This window comes from Chiloscyllium plagiosum, unplaced genomic scaffold (assembly GCF_037043375.1).
Source record: "Chiloscyllium plagiosum isolate Xiang-an unplaced genomic scaffold, Cpla_swu_hap1 HiC_scaffold_35, whole genome shotgun sequence".
NCBI lineage: Eukaryota > Metazoa > Chordata > Chondrichthyes > Orectolobiformes > Hemiscylliidae > Chiloscyllium > Chiloscyllium plagiosum.
In genome coordinates this window covers 18,359,116-18,375,909 of record NW_028270173.1, presented here as the reverse complement: position 1 = coordinate 18,375,909, position 16,794 = coordinate 18,359,116, and the positions used below count along the sequence as shown (strand labels likewise).

General features: G+C 47.3%; 6 non-coding genes across 6 annotated transcripts; all 6 read right to left on the bottom strand.

Annotated features, from left to right (window-relative positions):
• Positions 1-319: 319 nt before the first annotated feature.
• On the bottom strand, positions 320-391 carry trnad-guc (transfer RNA aspartic acid (anticodon GUC)). Its single transcript has one exon. It is a non-coding gene; the product is annotated as a tRNA-Asp (tRNA).
• Positions 392-2,014: 1,623 nt separating this feature from the next.
• On the bottom strand, positions 2,015-2,086 carry trnad-guc (transfer RNA aspartic acid (anticodon GUC)). The gene has a single exon. It is a non-coding gene; the product is annotated as a tRNA-Asp (tRNA).
• A 1,623-nt stretch (positions 2,087-3,709) lies between these two features.
• trnad-guc (transfer RNA aspartic acid (anticodon GUC)) lies at positions 3,710-3,781 on the bottom strand. The gene has a single exon. It is a non-coding gene; the product is annotated as a tRNA-Asp (tRNA).
• Positions 3,782-5,396: 1,615 nt separating this feature from the next.
• trnad-guc (transfer RNA aspartic acid (anticodon GUC)) lies at positions 5,397-5,468 on the bottom strand. Its single transcript has one exon. It is a non-coding gene; the product is annotated as a tRNA-Asp (tRNA).
• A 5,007-nt stretch (positions 5,469-10,475) lies between these two features.
• Positions 10,476-10,547, bottom strand: trnad-guc (transfer RNA aspartic acid (anticodon GUC)). The gene has a single exon. It is a non-coding gene; the product is annotated as a tRNA-Asp (tRNA).
• A 5,000-nt stretch (positions 10,548-15,547) lies between these two features.
• On the bottom strand, positions 15,548-15,619 carry trnad-guc (transfer RNA aspartic acid (anticodon GUC)). The gene has a single exon. It is a non-coding gene; the product is annotated as a tRNA-Asp (tRNA).
• Positions 15,620-16,794: the final 1,175 nt, after the last annotated feature.

The window sequence follows — 16,794 nt, the reverse complement described above, 5'->3', positions numbered from 1 at the left end:
GAGAAAGTCAGCATCTGGAGTGGGGGTGAGAGTGGGGGAAGAACGCAGTCAACGTTTCTGGTCCAGTGACCATTCTTCAGGACGGCATTTTTCATTTGTCGTCAAAAAGCAGGAAGTCTCGAATGGGTGCCTGGATAGATGAAAGTGTAAGTTTGCCAGGGAGAGCAGAATTGAGACAATTTTCGGTTTTGTTTGTTGGTCAGATTGTTTACAAGAGCAGACTGCTCGGACATGTGAATGCACACCTTTGGAGCAAACGGGACTTGAATACGGCACTCCGGGGTCGAGAAATGGAGCTGACCCCTCAAAATGCCACCGACTCCCCGGCGGGGAATTGAACCCCGGTCTCCCGCGTGACAGGCGGGGATACTAACCACTATACTACCGAGGATTGGACGGCGTCGCCCTCTGTTTCATTGGTATTAGATAGAATGTTCTTATGTGAAATTTTGATTTGTTGTCAATTTGAATTCTTCTTTAGATCATTCTGCTACCTCTGTGGAGATGATTCAGATATTAGTTATTGTTGTTTTCATGTTTGAATATCTATCTGTAAAGTAATCCGCTGCTGCTGTAAAACAGCCATTTCGTTGTGTCCTACCATCTGTGTTAAACTTCGTCCACTGCTGATCCACGCGCTCTCATTACCTGCCTCCTACAAACTGGTTCACACGCTGGCCTGTAATACAACACAAATCCAACAGTCTGGCTTCAATTCCCACAACCAAATGGACTCAGCATGAAAGATTCCCCTTTTCAAGCTCATCCCCTCAGGTTCAACTACCACCCATCGATCGCTCCCTCATCAGAGAGCAGTGCTCCTGGAGGACGGTGGTGACTTTACTGTACGCTGCATCAGCTCCACTGTCAACGTCGAAACACTTTGCCAACAATTTCTTGATGTTTATAAAATCATGAGGATGAACAGTTAATCGCAGGGTTACTTCCAACTCACGTCAATCTCTGAGCCATGCATTTAACATCGAAACATAGAAAATAAGTGCAGGGGTAGGCCATTCAGCCCTTCAATTCAGGCAGAATCCGAGGAGCAGGAAAATCAGGATGCTGTCTGACTTGCGTTGCTTTTCCAGCACCACTCTAATCGAGACTCTGATTTCCAGCAACTGCAGTCCTCACTTGTGCCATTCAGCCCTTCAAGACAGCACCACCATTCAATATCATCATGACTGAACGTGGATCTGCATGGGTTTCTCTTCAGAAGGGTCGGTGTGGACTTGTCCGTCTGAATGGCCTGCTTCCACACTGTGGTGATTCCATGATGCCAACAGTGTAGGTTCACTTCCTGCACGTGCAGCAGACCACAGTGAAGGTTCTGCTTTCTCAACCTTGCCTCTGTGTTGACCTACATGTTAACCCAGCCACTGGGCTTTGTCCTTCTATCGAGAAGAGCAGACAAAAATGCTTCTCAGATGACTTTGACTTTCCACTGTGGGTGTAGTACAGTCTGCCAGCAGCAGGGGATGGTGTTGCATCACCTTAATCGCAGGATCGGGTCCAATCTCTGAGGGGGACTGACTCCTTTTTGATGTGAGGGAGGGTGTAAAAAAACCTCACATTCATTTGTCGCTACCGGTTGCTTAAAGGTTTTCATTTGCACTCCGTTTGCGCGGGAGTTATATGCCCACTGACGGGACGAAGTAACAAGAAAATCAGAATGGGAAACAGAAATTGCTGGAGAAAGTCAGCATCTGGAGTGGGGGTGAGATTGGGGGAAGAACGCAGTCAACGTTTCTGGTCCAGTGACCATTCTTCAGGACGGCATTTTTCATTTGTCGTCAAAAAGCAGAAAGTCTCGAATGGGTGCCTGGATAGATGAAAGTGTAAGTTTGCCAGGGAGAGCAGAATTGAGACAATTTTCGGTTTTGTTTGTTGGTCAGATTGTTTACAAGAGCAGACTGCTCGGACATGTGAATGCACACCTTTGGAGCAAACGGGACTTGAATACGGCACTCCGGGGTTGAGAAATGGAGCTGACCCCTCAAAATGCCACCGACTCCCCGGCGGGGAATTGAACCCCGGTCTCCCGCGTGACAGGCGGGGATACTAACCACTATACTACCGAGGATTGGACGGCGTCGCCCTCTGTTTCATTGGTATTAGATAGAATGTTCTTATGTGAAATTTTGATTTGTTGTCAATTTGAATTCTTCTTTAGATCATTCTGCTACCTCTGTGGAGATGATTCAGATATTAGTTATTGTTGTTTTCATGTTTGAATATCTATCTGTAAAGTAATCCGCTGCTGCTGTAAAACAGCCATTTCGTTGTGTCCTACCATCTGTGTTCAACTTCGTCCACTGCTGATCCACGCGCTCTCATTACCTGCCTCCTACAAACTGGTTCACACGCTGGCCTATAATACAACACAAATCCAACAGGCTGGCTTCAATTCCCACAACCAAATGGACTCAGCATGAAAGATTCCCCTTTTCAAGCTCATCCCCTCAGGTTCAACTACCACCCATCGATCGCTCCCTCATCAGAGAGCAGTGCTCCTGGAGGACGGTGGTGACTTTACTGTACGCTGCATCAGCTCCACTGTCAACGTCGAAACACTTTGCCAACAATTTCTTGATGTTTATAAAATCATGAGGATGAACAGTTAATCGCAGGGTTACTTCCAACTCACGTCAATCTCTGAGCCATGCATTTAACATCGAAACATAGAAAATAAGTGCAGGGGTAGGCCATTCAGCCCTTCAATTCAGGCAGAATCCGAGGAGCAGGAAAATCAGGATGCTGTCTGACTTGCGTTGCTTTTCCAGCACCACTCTAATCGAGACTCTGATTTCCAGCAACTGCAGTCCTCACTTGTGCCATTCAGCCCTTCAAGACAGCACCACCATTCAATATCATCATGACTGAACGTGGATCTGCATGGGTTTCTCTTCAGAAGGGTCGGTGTGGACTTGTCCGTCTGAATGGCCTGCTTCCACACTGTGGTGATTCTATGATGCCAACAGTGTAGGTTCAGTTCCTGCACGTGCAGCAGACCACAGTGAAGATTCTGCTTTCTCAACCTTGCCTCTGTGTTGACCTACATGTTAACCCAGCCACTGGGCTTTGTCCTTCTATCGAGAAGAGCAGACAAAAATGCTTCTCAGATGACTTTGACTTTCCACTGTGGGTGTAGTACAGTCTGCCAGCAGCAGGGGATGGTGTTGCATCACCTTAATCGCAGGATCGGGTCCAATCTCTGAGGGGGACTGACCCCTTTTTGATGTGAGGGAGGGTGTAAAAAAACCTCACATTCATTTGTCGCTACCGGTTGCTTAAAGGTTTTCATTTGCACTCCGTTTGCGCGGGAGTTATATGCCCACTGACGGGACGAAGTAACAAGAAAATCAGAATGGGAAACAGAAATTGCTGGAGAAAGTCAGCATCTGGAGTGGGGGTGAGAGTGGGGGAAGAACGCAGTCAACGTTTCTGGTCCAGTGACCATTCTTCAGGACGGCATTTTTCATTTGTCGTCAAAAAGCAGGAAGTCTCGAATGGGTGCCTGGATAGATGAAAGTGTAAGTTTGCCAGGGAGAGCAGAATTGAGACAGTTTTCGGTTTTCTTTGTTGGTCAGATTGTTTACAAGAGCAGACTGCTCGGACATGTGAATGCACACCTTTGGAGCAAACGGGACTTGAATACGGCACTCCGGGGTTGAGAAATGGAGCTGACCCCTCAAAATGCCACCGACTCCCCGGCGGGGAATTGAACCCCGGTCTCCCGCGTGACAGGCGGGGATACTAACCACTATACTACCGAGGATTGGACGGCGTCGCCCTCTGTTTCATTGGTATTAGATAGAATGTTCTTATGTGAAATTTTGATTTGTTGTCAATTTGAATTCTTCTTTAGATCATTCTGCTACCTCTGTGGAGATGATTCAGATATTAGTTATTGTTGTTTTCATGTTTGAATATCTATCTGTAAAGTAATCCGCTGCTGCTGTAAAACAGCCATTTCGTTGTGTCCTACCATCTGTGTTCAACTTCGTCCACTGCTGATCCACGCGCTCTCATTACCTGCCTCCTACAAACTGGTTCACACGCTGGCCTGTAATACAACACAAATCCAACAGCCTGGCTTCAATTCCCACAACCAAATGGACTCAGCATGAAAGATTCCCCTTTTCAAGCTCATCCCCTCAGGTTCAACTACCACCCATCGATCGCTCCCTCATCAGAGAGCAGTGCTCCTGGAGGACGGTGGTGACTTTACTGTACGCTGCATCAGCTCCACTGTCAACGTCGAAACACTTTGCCAACAATTTCTTGATGTTTATAAAATCATGAGGATGAACAGTTAATCGCAGGGTTACTTCCAACTCACGTCAATCTCTGAGCCATGCATTTAACATCGAAACATAGAAAATAAGTGCAGGGGTAGGCCATTCAGCCCTTCAATTCAGGCAGAATCCGAGGAGCAGGAAAATCAGGATGCTGTCTGACTTGCGTTGCTTTTCCAGCACCACTCTAATCGAGACTCTGATTTCCAGCAACTGCAGTCCTCACTTGTGCCATTCAGCCCTTCAAGACAGCACCACCATTCAATATCATCATGACTGAACGTGGATCTGCATGGGTTTCTCTTCAGAAGGGTCGGTGTGGACTTGTCCGTCTGAATGGCCTGCTTCCACACTGTGGTGATTCTATGATGCCAACAGTGTAGGTTCAGTTCCTGCACGTGCAGCAGACCACAGTGAAGATTCTGCTTTCTCAACCTTGCCTCTGTGTTGACCTACATGTTAACCCAGCCACTGGGCTTTGTCCTTCTATCGAGAAGAGCAGACAAAAATGCTTCTCAGATGACTTTGACTTTCCACTGTGGGTGTAGTACAGTCTGCCAGCAGCAGGGGATGGTGTTGCATCACCTTAATCGCAGGATCGGGTCCAATCTCTGAGGGGGACTGACCCCTTTTTGATGTGAGGGAGGGTGTAAAAAAACCTCACATTCATTTGTCGCTACCGGTTGCTTAAAGGTTTTCATTTGCACTCCGTTTGCGCGGGAGTTATATGCCCACTGACGGGACGAAGTAACAAGAAAATCAGAATGGGAAACAGAAATTGCTGGAGAAAGTCAGCATCTGGAGTGGGGGTGAGATTGGGGGAAGAACGCAGTCAACGTTTCTGGTCCAGGGACCATTCTTCAGGACGGCATTTTTCATTTGTCGTCAAAAAGCAGGAAGTCTCGAATGGGTGCCTGGAAAGTGTAAGTTTGCCAGGGAGAGCAGAATTGAGACAATTTTCGGTTTTGTTTGTTGGTCAGATTGTTTACAAGAGCAGACTGCTCGGACATGTGAATGCACACCTTTGGAGCAAACGGGACTTGAATACGGCACTGATGGGTTGAGATATGGACTGACCCCTCAAAATGCCACCGACTCCCCGGCGGGGAATTGAACCCCGGTCTCCCGCGTGACAGGCGGGGATACTAACCACTATACTACCGAGGATGGGACGGCGTCGCCCTCTGTTTCATTAGTATTAGATAGAATGTTCTTATGTGAAATTTTGATTTGTTGTCAATTTGAATTCTTCTTTAGATCATTCTGCTACCTCTGTGGAGATGATTCAGATATTAGTTATTGTTGTTTTCATGTTTGAATATCTATCTGTAAAGTAATCCGCTGCTGCTGTAAAACAGCCATTTCGTTGTGTCCTACCATCTGTGTTCAACTTCGTCCACTGCTGATCCACGCGCTCTCATTACCTGCCTCCTACAAACTGGTTCACACGCTGGCCTGTAATACAACACAAATCCAACAGCCTGGCTTCAATTCCCACAACCAAATGGACTCAGCATGAAAGATTCCCCTTTTCAAGCTCATCCCCTCAGGTTCAACTACCACCCATCGATCGCTCCCTCATCAGAGAGCAGTGCTCCTGGAGGACGGTGGTGACTTTACTGTACGCTGCATCAGCTCCACTGTCAATGTCGAAACACTTTGCCAACAATTTCTTGATGTTTATAAAATCATGAGGATGAACAGTTAATCGCAGGGTTACTTCCAACTCACGTCAATCTCTGAGCCATGCATTTAACATCGAAACATAGAAAATAAGTGCAGGGGTAGGCCATTCAGCCCTTCAATTCAGGCAGAATCCGAGGAGCAGGAAAATCAGGATGCTGTCTGACTTGCGTTGCTTTTCCAGCACCACTCTAATCGAGACTCTGATTTCCAGCAACTGCAGTCCTCACTTGTGCCATTCAGCCCTTCAAGACAGCACCACCATTCAATATCATCATGACTGAACGTGGATCTGCATGGGTTTCTCTTCAGAAGGGTCGGTGTGGACTTGTCCGTCTGAATGGCCTGCTTCCACACTGTGGTGATTCTATGATGCCAACAGTGTAGGTTCACTTCCTGCACGTGCAGCAGACCACAGTGAAGGTTCTGCTTTCTCAACCTTGCCTCTGTGTTGACCTACATGTTAACCCAGCCACTGGGCTTTGTCCTTCTATCGAGAAGAGCAGACAAAAATGCTTCTCAGATGACTTTCCACTGTGGGTGTAGTACAGTCTGCCAGCAGCAGGGGATGGTGTTGCATCACCTTAATTGCAGGATCGGGTCCAATCTCTGAGGGGGACTGACCCCTTTTTGATGTGAGGGAGGGTGTAAAAAAACCTCACATTCATTTGTCGCTACCGGTTGCTTAAAGGTTTTCATTTGCACTCCGTTTGCGCGGGAGTTATATGCCCACTGACGGGACGAAGTAACAAGAAAATCAGAATGGGAAACAGAAATTGCTGGAGAAAGTCAGCATCTGGAGTGGGGGTGAGAGTGGGGGAAGAACGCAGTCAACGTTTCTGGTCCAGTGACCATTCTTCAGGACGGCATTTTTCATTTGTCGTCAAAAAGCAGGAAGTCTCGAATGGGTGCCTGGATAGATGAAAGTGTAAGTTTGCCAGGGAGAGCAGAATTGAGACAATTTTCGGTTTTGTTTGTTGGTCAGATTGTTTACAAGAGCAGACTGCTCGGACATGTGAATGCACACCTTTGGAGCAAACGGGACTTGAATCCGGCACTCCGGGGTTGAGATATGGAGCTGACCCCTCAAAATGCCACTGACTCCCCGGCGGGGAATTGAACCCCGGTCTCCCGCGTGACAGGCGGGTCTACTCAACACTATACTACCGAGGATTGGACGGCGTCGCTTTCTGTTTCATTGGTATTAGATAGAATGTTCTTATGTGAAATTTTGATTTGTTGTCAATTTGAATTCTTCTTTAGATCATTCTGCTACCTCTGTGGAGATGATTCAGATATTAGTTATTGTTGTTTTCATGTTTGAATATCTATCTGTAAAGTAATCCGCTGCTGCTGTAAAACAGCCATTTCGTTGTGTCCTACCAAATGTGTTAAACTTCGTCCACTGCTGATCCACGCGCTCTCATTACCTGCCTCCTACAAACTGGTTCACACGCTGGCCTGTAATACAACACAAATCCAACAGCCTGGCTTCAATTCCCACAGCCAAATGGACTCAGCATGAAAGATTCCCCTTTTCAAGCTCATCCCCTCAGGTTCAACTACCACCCATCGATCGCTCCCTCATCAGAGAGCAGTGCTCCTGGAGGACGGTGGTGACTTTACTGTACGCTGCATCAGCTCCACTGTCAACGTCGAAACACTTTGCCAACAATTTCTTGATGTTTATAAAATCATGAGGATGAACAGTTAATCGCAGGGTTACTTCCAACTCACGTCAATCTCTGAGCCATGCATTTAACATCGAAACATAGAAAATAAGTGCAGGGGTAGGCCATTCAGCCCTTCAATTCAGGCAGAATCCGAGTAGCAGGAAAATCAGGATGCTGTCTGACTTGCGTTGCTTTTCCAGCACCACTCTAATCGAGACTCTGATTTCCAGCAACTGCAGTCCTCACTTGTGCCATTCAGCCCTTCAAGACAGCACCACCATTCAATATCATCATGACTGAACGTGGATCTGCATGGGTTTCTCTTCAGAAGGGTCGGTGTGGACTTGTCCGTCTGAATGGCCTGCTTCCACACTGTGGTGATTCTATGATGCCAACAGTGTAGGTTCACTTCCTGCACGTGCAGCAGACCACAGTGAAGGTTCTGCTTTCTCAACCTTGCCTCTGTGTTGACCTACATGTTAACCCAGCCACTGGGCTTTGTCCTTCTATCGAGAAGAGCAGACAAAAATGCTTCTCAGATGACTTTGACTTTCCACTGTGGGTGTAGTACAGTCTGCCAGCAGCAGGGGATGGTGTTGCATCACCTTAATCGCAGGATCGGGTCCAATCTCTGAGGGGGACTGACCCCTTTTTGATGTGAGGGAGGGTGTAAAAAAACCTCACATTCATTTGTCGCTACCGGTTGCTTAAAGGTTTTCATTTGCACTCCGTTTGCTCGGGAGTTATATGCCCACTGACGGGACGAAGTAACAAGAAAATCAGAATGGGAAACAGAAATTGCTGGAGAAAGTCAGCATCTGGAGTGGGGGTGAGAGTGGGGGAAGAACGCAGTCAACGTTTCTGGTCCAGTGACCATTCTTCAGGACGGCATTTTTCATTTGTCGTCAAAAAGCAGGAAGTCTCGAATGGGCGCCTGGATAGATGAAAGTGTAAGTTTGCCAGGGAGAGCAGAATTGAGACAATTTTCGGTTTTGTTTGTTGGTCAGATTGTTGACAAGAGCAGACTGCTCGGACATGTGAATGCACACCTTTGGAGCAAACGGGACTTAAATACGGCACTGCGGGGTTGAGATATGGAGCTGACCCCTCAAAATGCCACCGTCTCCCTGCTGGGGAATTGAACCCCGGGCTCCCGCGTGACAGGCGGGGATACTAACCACTATACTACCGAGGATTGGACGGCGACGTCCTCTGTTTCATTGGTATTAGATAGAATGTTCTTATGTGAAATTTTGATTTGTTGTCAATTTGAATTCTTCTTTAGATCATTCTGCTACCTCTGTGGAGATGATTCAGATATTAGTTATTGTTGTTTTCATGTTTGAATATCTATCTGTAAAGTAATCCGCTGCTGCTGTAAAACAGCCATTTCGTTGTGTCCTACCATCTGTGTTCAACTTCGTCCACTGCTGATCCACGCGCTCTCATTACCTGCCTCCTACAAACTGGTTCACACGCTGGCCTGTAATACAACACAAATCCAACAGCCTGGCTTCAATTCCCACAGCCAAATGGACTCAGCATGAAAGATTCCCCTTTTCAAGCTCATCCCCTCAGGTTCAACTACCACCCATCGATCGCTCCCTCATCAGAGAGCAGTGCTACTGGAGGACGGTGGTGACTTTACTGTACGCTGCATCAGCTCCACTGTCAACGTCGAAACACTTTGCCAACAATTTCTTGATGTTTATAAAATCATGAGGATGAACAGTTAATCGCAGGGTTACTTCCAACTCACGTCAATCTCTGAGCCATGCATTTAACATCGAAACATAGAAAATAAGTGCAGGGGTAGGCCATTCAGCCCTTCAATTCAGGCAGAATCCGAGGAGCAGGAAAATCAGGATGCTGTCTGACTTGCGTTGCTTTTCCAGCACCACTCTAATCGAGACTCTGATTTCCAGCAACTGCAGTCCTCACTTGTGCCATTCAGCCCTTCAAGACAGCACCACCATTCAATATCATCATGACTGAACGTGGATCTGCATGGGTTTCTTTTCAGAAGGGTCGGTGTGGACTTGTCCGTCTGAATGGCCTGCTTCCACACTGTGGTGATTCTATGATGCCAACAGTGTAGGTTCAGTTCCTGCACGTGCAGCAGACCACAGTGAAGGTTCTGCTTTCTCAACCTTGCCTCTGTGTTGACCTACATGTTAACCCAGCCACTGGGCTTTGTCCTTCTATCGAGAAGAGCAGACAAAAATGCTTCTCAGATGACTTTTACTTTCCACTGTGGGTGTAGTACAGTCTGCCAGCAGCAGGGGATGGTGTTGCATCACCTTAATCGCAGGATCGGGTCCAATCTCTGAGGGGGACTGACCCCTTTTTGATGTGAGGGAGGGTGTAAAAAAACCTCACATTCATTTGTCGCTACCGGTTGCTTAAAGGTTTTCATTTGCACTCCGTTTGTGCGGGAGTTATATGCCCACTGGCGGGACGAAGTAACAAGAAAATAAGAATGGGAAACAGAAATTGCTGGAGAAAGTCAGCATCTGGAGTGGGGGTGAGAGTGGGGGAAGAAAGCAGTCAACGTTTCTGGTCCAGTGACCATTCTTCAGGACGGCATTTTTCATTTGTCGTCAAAAAGCAGGAAGTCTCGAATGGGTGCCTGGATAGATGAAAGTGTAAGTTTGCCAGGGAGAGCAGAATTGAGACAATTTCCGGTTTTGTTTGTTGGTCAGATTGTTTGCAAGAGCAGACTGCTCGGACATGTGAATGCACACCTTTGGAGCAAACGGGACTTGAATACGGCACTCTGGGGTTGAGAAATGGAGCTGACCCCTCAAAATGCCACCGACTCCCCGGCGGGGAATTGAACCCCGGTCTCCCGCGTGACAGGCGGGGATACTAACCACTATACTACCGAGGATTGGACGACGTCGCCGTCTGTTTCATTGGTATTAGATAGAATGTTCTTATGTGAAATTTTGATTTGTTGTCAATTTGAATTCTTCTTTAGATCATTCTGCTACCTCTGTGGAGATGATTCAGATATTAGTTATTGTTGTTTTCATGTTGGAATATCTATCTGTAAAGTAATCCGCTGCTGCTGTAAAACAGCCATTTCGTTGTGTCCTACCATCTGTGTTAAACTTCGTCCACTGCTGATCCACGCGCTCTCATTACCTGCCTCCTTCAAACTGGATCACACGCTGGCCTGTAATACAACACAAATCCAACAGCCTGGCTTCAATTCCCACAGCCAAATGGACTCAGCATGAAAGATTCCCCTTTTCAAGCTCATCCCCTCAGGTTCAACTACCACCCATCGATCGCTCCCTCATCAGAGAGCAGTGCTCCTGGAGGACGGTGGTGACTTTACTTTACGCTGCATCAGCTCCACTGTCAACGTCGAAACACTTTGCCAACAATTTCTTGATGTTTATAAAATCATTAGGATGAACAGTTCATCGCAGGGTTACTTCCAACTCACGTCAATCTCTGAGCCATGCATTTAACATCGAAACATAGAAAATAAGTGCAGGGGTAGGCCATTCAGCCCTTCAATTCAGGCAGAATCCGAGGAGCAGGAAAATCAGGATGCTGTCTGACTTGCGTTGCTTTTCCAGCACCACTCTAATCGAGACTCTGATTTCCAGCAACTGCAGTCCTCACTTGTGCCATTCAGCCCTTCAAGACAGCACCACCATTCAATATCATCATGACTGAACGTGGATCTGCATGGGTTTCTCTTCAGAAGGGTCGGTGTGGACTTGTCCGTCTGAATGGCCTGCTTCCACACTGTGGTGATTCTATGATGCCAACCGTGTAGGTTCAGTTCCTGCACGTGCAGCAGACCACAGTGAAGGTTCTGCTTTCTCAACCTTGCCTCTGTGTTGACCTACATGTTAACCCAGCCACTGGGCTTTTTCTTTCTATCGAGAAGAGCAGACAAAAATGCTTCTCAGATGACTTTGACTTTCCACTGTGGGTGTAGTACAGTCTGCCAGCAGCAGGGGATGGTGTTGCATCACCTTCATCGCAGGATCGGGTCCAATCTCTGAGGGGGACTGACCCCTTTTTGATGTGAGGGAGGGTGTAAAAAAACCTCACATTCATTTGTCGCTACCGGTTGCTTAAAGGTTTTCATTTGCACTCCGTTTGCGCGGGAGTTATATGCCCACTGACGGGACGAAGTAACAAGAAAATCAGAATGGGAAACAGAAATTGCTGGAGAAAGTCAGCATCTGGAGTGGGGGTGAGAGTGGGGGAAGAACGCAGTCAACGTTTCTGGTCCAGTGACCATTCTTCAGGACGGCATTTTTCATTTGTCGTCAAAAAGCAGGAAGTCTCGAATGGGTGCCTGGATAGATGAAAGTGTAAGTTTGCCAGGGAGAGCAGAATTGAGACAATTTTCGGTTTTGTTTGTCGGTCAGATTGTTTACAAGAGCAGACTGCTCGGACATGTGAATGCACACCTTTGGAGCAAACGGGACTTCAATACGGCACTCCGGGGTTGAGATATGGAGCTGACCCCTGAAAATGCCACCGACTCCCCGGCGGAGAATTGAACCCCGGTCTCACGCGTGACGGGCGGGGATACTAACCACTATACTACCGAGGATTGGACGGCGTCGCCCTCTGTTTCATTGGTATTAGATAGAATGTTCTTACGTGAAATTTTGATTTGTTGTCAATTTGAATTCTTCTTTAGATCATTCTGCTACCTCTGTGGAGATGATTCAGATATTAGTTATTGTTGTTTTCATGTTTGAATATCTATCTGTAAAGTAATCCGCTGCTGCTGTAAAACAGCCATTTCGTTGTGTCCTACCATCTGTGTTCAACTTCGTCCACTGCTGATCCACGCGCTCTCATTACCTGCCTCCTACAAACTGGTTCACACGCTGGCCTGTAATACAACACAAATCCAACAGCCTGGCTTCAATTCCCACAGCCAAATGGACTCAGCATGAAAGATTCCCCTTTTCAAGCTCATCCCCTCAGGTTCAACTACCACCCATCGATCGCTCCCTCATCAGAGAGCAGTGCTCCTGGAGGACGGTGGTGACTTTACTGTACGCTGCATCAGCTCCACTGTCAACGTCGAAACACTTTGCCAACAATTTCTTGATGTTTATAAAATCATGAGGATGAACAGTTAATCGCAGGGTTACTTCCAACTCACGTCAATCTCTGAGCCATGCATTTAACATCGAAACATAGAAAATAAGTGCAGGGGTAGGCCATTCAGCCCTTCAATTCAGGCAGAATCCGAGGAGCAGGAAAATCAGGATGCTGTCTGACTTGCGTTGCTTTTCCAGCACCACTCTAATCGAGACTCTGATTTCCAGCAACTGCAGTCCTCACTTGTGCCATTCAGCCCTTCAAGACAGCACCACCATTCAATATCATCATGACTGAACGTGGATCTGCATGGGTTTCTCTTCAGAAGGGTCGGTGTGGACTTGTCCGTCTGAATGGCCTGCTTCCACACTGTGGTGATTCTATGATGCCAACAGTGTAGGTTCAGTTCCTGCACGTGCAGCAGACCACAGTGAAGGTTCTGCTTTCTCAACCTTGCCTCTGTGTTGACCTACATGTTAACCCAGCCACTGGGCTTTGTCCTTCTATCGAGAAGAGCAGACAAAAATGCTTCTCAGATGACTTTCCACTGTGGGTGTAGTACAGTCTGCCAGCAGCAGGGGATGGTGTTGCATCACCTTAATCGCAGGATCGGGTCCAATCTCTGAGGGGGACTGACCCCTTTTTGATGTGAGGGAGGGTGTAAAAAAACTTCACATTCATTTGTCGCTACCGGTTGCTTAAAGCTTTTCATTTGCACTCCGTTTGCGCGGGAGTTATATGCCCACTGACGGGACGAAGTAACAAGAAAATCAGAATGGGAAACAGAAATTGCTGGAGAAAGTCAGCATCTGGAGTGGGGGTGAGAGTGGGGGAAGAACGCAGTCAACGTTTCTGGTCCAGTGACCATTCTTCAGGACGGCATTTTTCATTTGTCGTCAAAAAGCAGGAAATCTCGAATGGGTGCCTGGATAGATGAAAGTGTAAGTTTGCCATGGAGAGCAGAATTGAGCCAATTTTCGGTTTTGTTTGTTGGTCAGATTGTTTACAAGAGCAGACTGCTCGGATATGTGAATGCACACCTTTGGAGCAAACGGGACTTGAATACGGCACTCCGGGGTTGCGATATGGAGCTGACCCCTCAAAATGCCACCGACTCCCCGGCGGGGAATTGAACCCCGGTCGCCCGCGGGACAGGCGGGGATACTAACCACTATACTACCGAGGATTGGACGGCGTCGCCCTCTGTTTCATTGGTATTAGATAGAATGTTCTTATGTGAAATTTTGATTTGTTGTCAATTTGAATTCTTCTTTAGATCATTCTGCTACCTCTGTGGAGATGATTCAGATATTAGTTATTGTTGTTTTCATGTTTGAATATCTATCTGTAAAGTAATCCGCTGCTGCTGTAAAACAGCCATTTCGTTGTGTCCTACCATCTGTGTTCAACTTCGTCCACTGCTGATCCACGCGCTCTCATTACCTGCCTCCTACAAACTGGTTCACACGCTGGCCTGTAATACAACACAAATCCAACAGCCTGGCTTCAATTCCCACAGCCAAATGGACTCAGCATGAAAGATTCCCCTTTTCAAGCTCATCCCCTCAGGTTCAACTACCACCCATCGATCGCTCCCTCATCAGAGAGCAGTGCTCCTGGAGGACGGTGGTGACTTTACTGTACGCTGCATCAGCTCCACTGTCAACGTCGAAACACTTTGCCAACAATTTCTTGATGTTTATAAAATCATGAGAATGAACACTTAATCGCAGGGTTACTTCCAACTCACGTCAATCTCTGAGCCATGCATTTAACATCGAAACATAGAAAATAAGTGCAGGGGTAGGCCATTCAGCCCTTCAATTCAGGCAGAATCCGAGGAGCAGGAAAATCAGGATGCTGTCTGACTTGCGTTGCTTTTCCAGTACCACTCTAATCGAGACTCTGATTTCCAGCAACTGCAGTCCTCACTTGTGCCATTCAGCCCTTCAAGACAGCACCACCATTCAATATCATCATGACTGAACGTGGATCTGCATGGGTTTCTCTTCAGAAGGGTCGGTGTGGACTTGTCCGTCTGAATGGCCTGCTTCCACACTGTGGTGATTCTATGATGCCAACAGTGTAGGTTCAGTTCCTGCACGTGCAGCAGACCACAGTGAAGGTTCTGCTTTCTCAACCTTGCCTCTGTGTTGACCTACATGTTAACCCAGCCACTGGGCTTTGTCCTTCTATCGAGAAGAGCAGACAAAAATGCTTCTCAGATGACTTTGGCTTTCCACTGTGGGTGTAGTACAGTCTGCCAGCAGCAGGGGATGGTGTTGCATCACCTTAATCGCAGGATCGGGTCCAATCTCTGAGGGGGACTGACCCCTTTTTGATGTGAGGGAGGGTGTAAAAAAACCTCACATTCATTTGTCGCTACCGGTTGCTTAAAGGTTTTCATTTGCACTCCGTTTGCGCGGGAGTTATATGCCCACTGACGGGACGAAGTAACAAGAAAATCAGAATGGGAAACAGAAATTGCTGGAGAAAGTCAGCATCTGGAGTGGGGGTGAGAGTGGGGGAAGAACGCAGTCAACGTTTCTGGTCCAGTGACCATTCTTCAGGACGGCATTTGTCGTCAAAAAGCAGGAAGTCTCGAAAGGGTGCCTGGATAGATGAAAGTGTAAGTTTGCCAGGGAGAGCAGAATTGAGACAATTTTCGGTTTTGTTTGTTGGTCAGATTGTTTGCAAGAGCAGACTGCTCGGACATGTGAATGCACACCTTTGGAGCAAACGGGACTTGAATACGGCACTCCGGGGTTGAGAAATGGAGCTGACCCCTCAAAATGCCACCGACTCCCCGGCGGGGAATTGAACCCCGGTCTCCCGCGTGACAGGCGGGGATACTAACCACTATACTACCGAGGACGGGACGGCGTCGCCCTCTGTTTCATTGGTATTAGATAGAATGTTCTTATGTGAAATTTTGATTTGTTGTCAATTTGAATTCTTCTTTAGATCATTCTGCTACCTCTGTGGAGATGATTCAGATATTAGTTATTGTTGTTTTCATGTTTGAATATCTATCTGTAAAGTAATCCGCTGCTGCTGTAAAACAGCCATTTCCTTGTGTCCTACCATCTGTGTTCAACTTCGTCCACTGCTGATCCACGCGCTCTCATTACCTGCCTCCTACAAACTGGTTCACACGCTGGCCTGTAATACAACACAAATCCAACAGCCTGGCTTCAATTCCCACAGCCAAATGGACTCAGCATGAAAGATTCCCCTTTTCAAGCTCATCCCCTCAGGTTCAACTACCACCCATCGATCGCTCCCTCATCAGAGAGCAGTGCTCCTGGAGGACGGTGGTGACTTTACTGTACGCTGCATCAGCTCCACTGTCAACGTCGAAACACTTTGCCAACAATTTCTTGATGTTTATAAAATCATGAGAATGAACACTTAATCGCAGGGTTACTTCCAACTCACGTCAATCTCTGAGCCATGCATTTAACATCGAAACATAGAAAATAAGTGCAGGGGTAGGCCATTCAGCCCTTCAATTCAGGCAGAATCCGAGGAGCAGGAAAATCAGGATGCTGTCTGACTTGCGTTGCTTTTCCAGCACCACTCTAATCGAGACTCTGATTTCCAGCAACTGCAGTCCTCACTTGTGCCATTCAGCCCTTCAAGACAGCACCACCATTCAATATCATCATGACTGAACGTGGATCTGCATGGGTTTCTCTTCAGAAGGGTCGGTGTGGACTTGTCCGTCTGAATGGCCTGCTTCCACACTGTGGTGATTCTATGATGCCAACAGTGTAGGTTCAGTTCCTGCACGTGCAGCAGACCACAGTGAAGGTTCTGCTTTCTCAACCTTGCCTCTGTGTTGACCTACATGTTAACCCAGCCACTGGGCTTTGTCCTTCTATCGAGAAGAGCAGACAAAAATGCTTCTCAGATGACTTTGACTTTCCACTGTGGGTGTAGTACAGTCTGCCAGCAGCAGGGGATGGTGTTGCATCACCTTAATCGCAGGATCGGGTCCAATCTCTGAGGGGGACTGACCCCTTTTTGATGTGAGGGAGGGTGTAAAA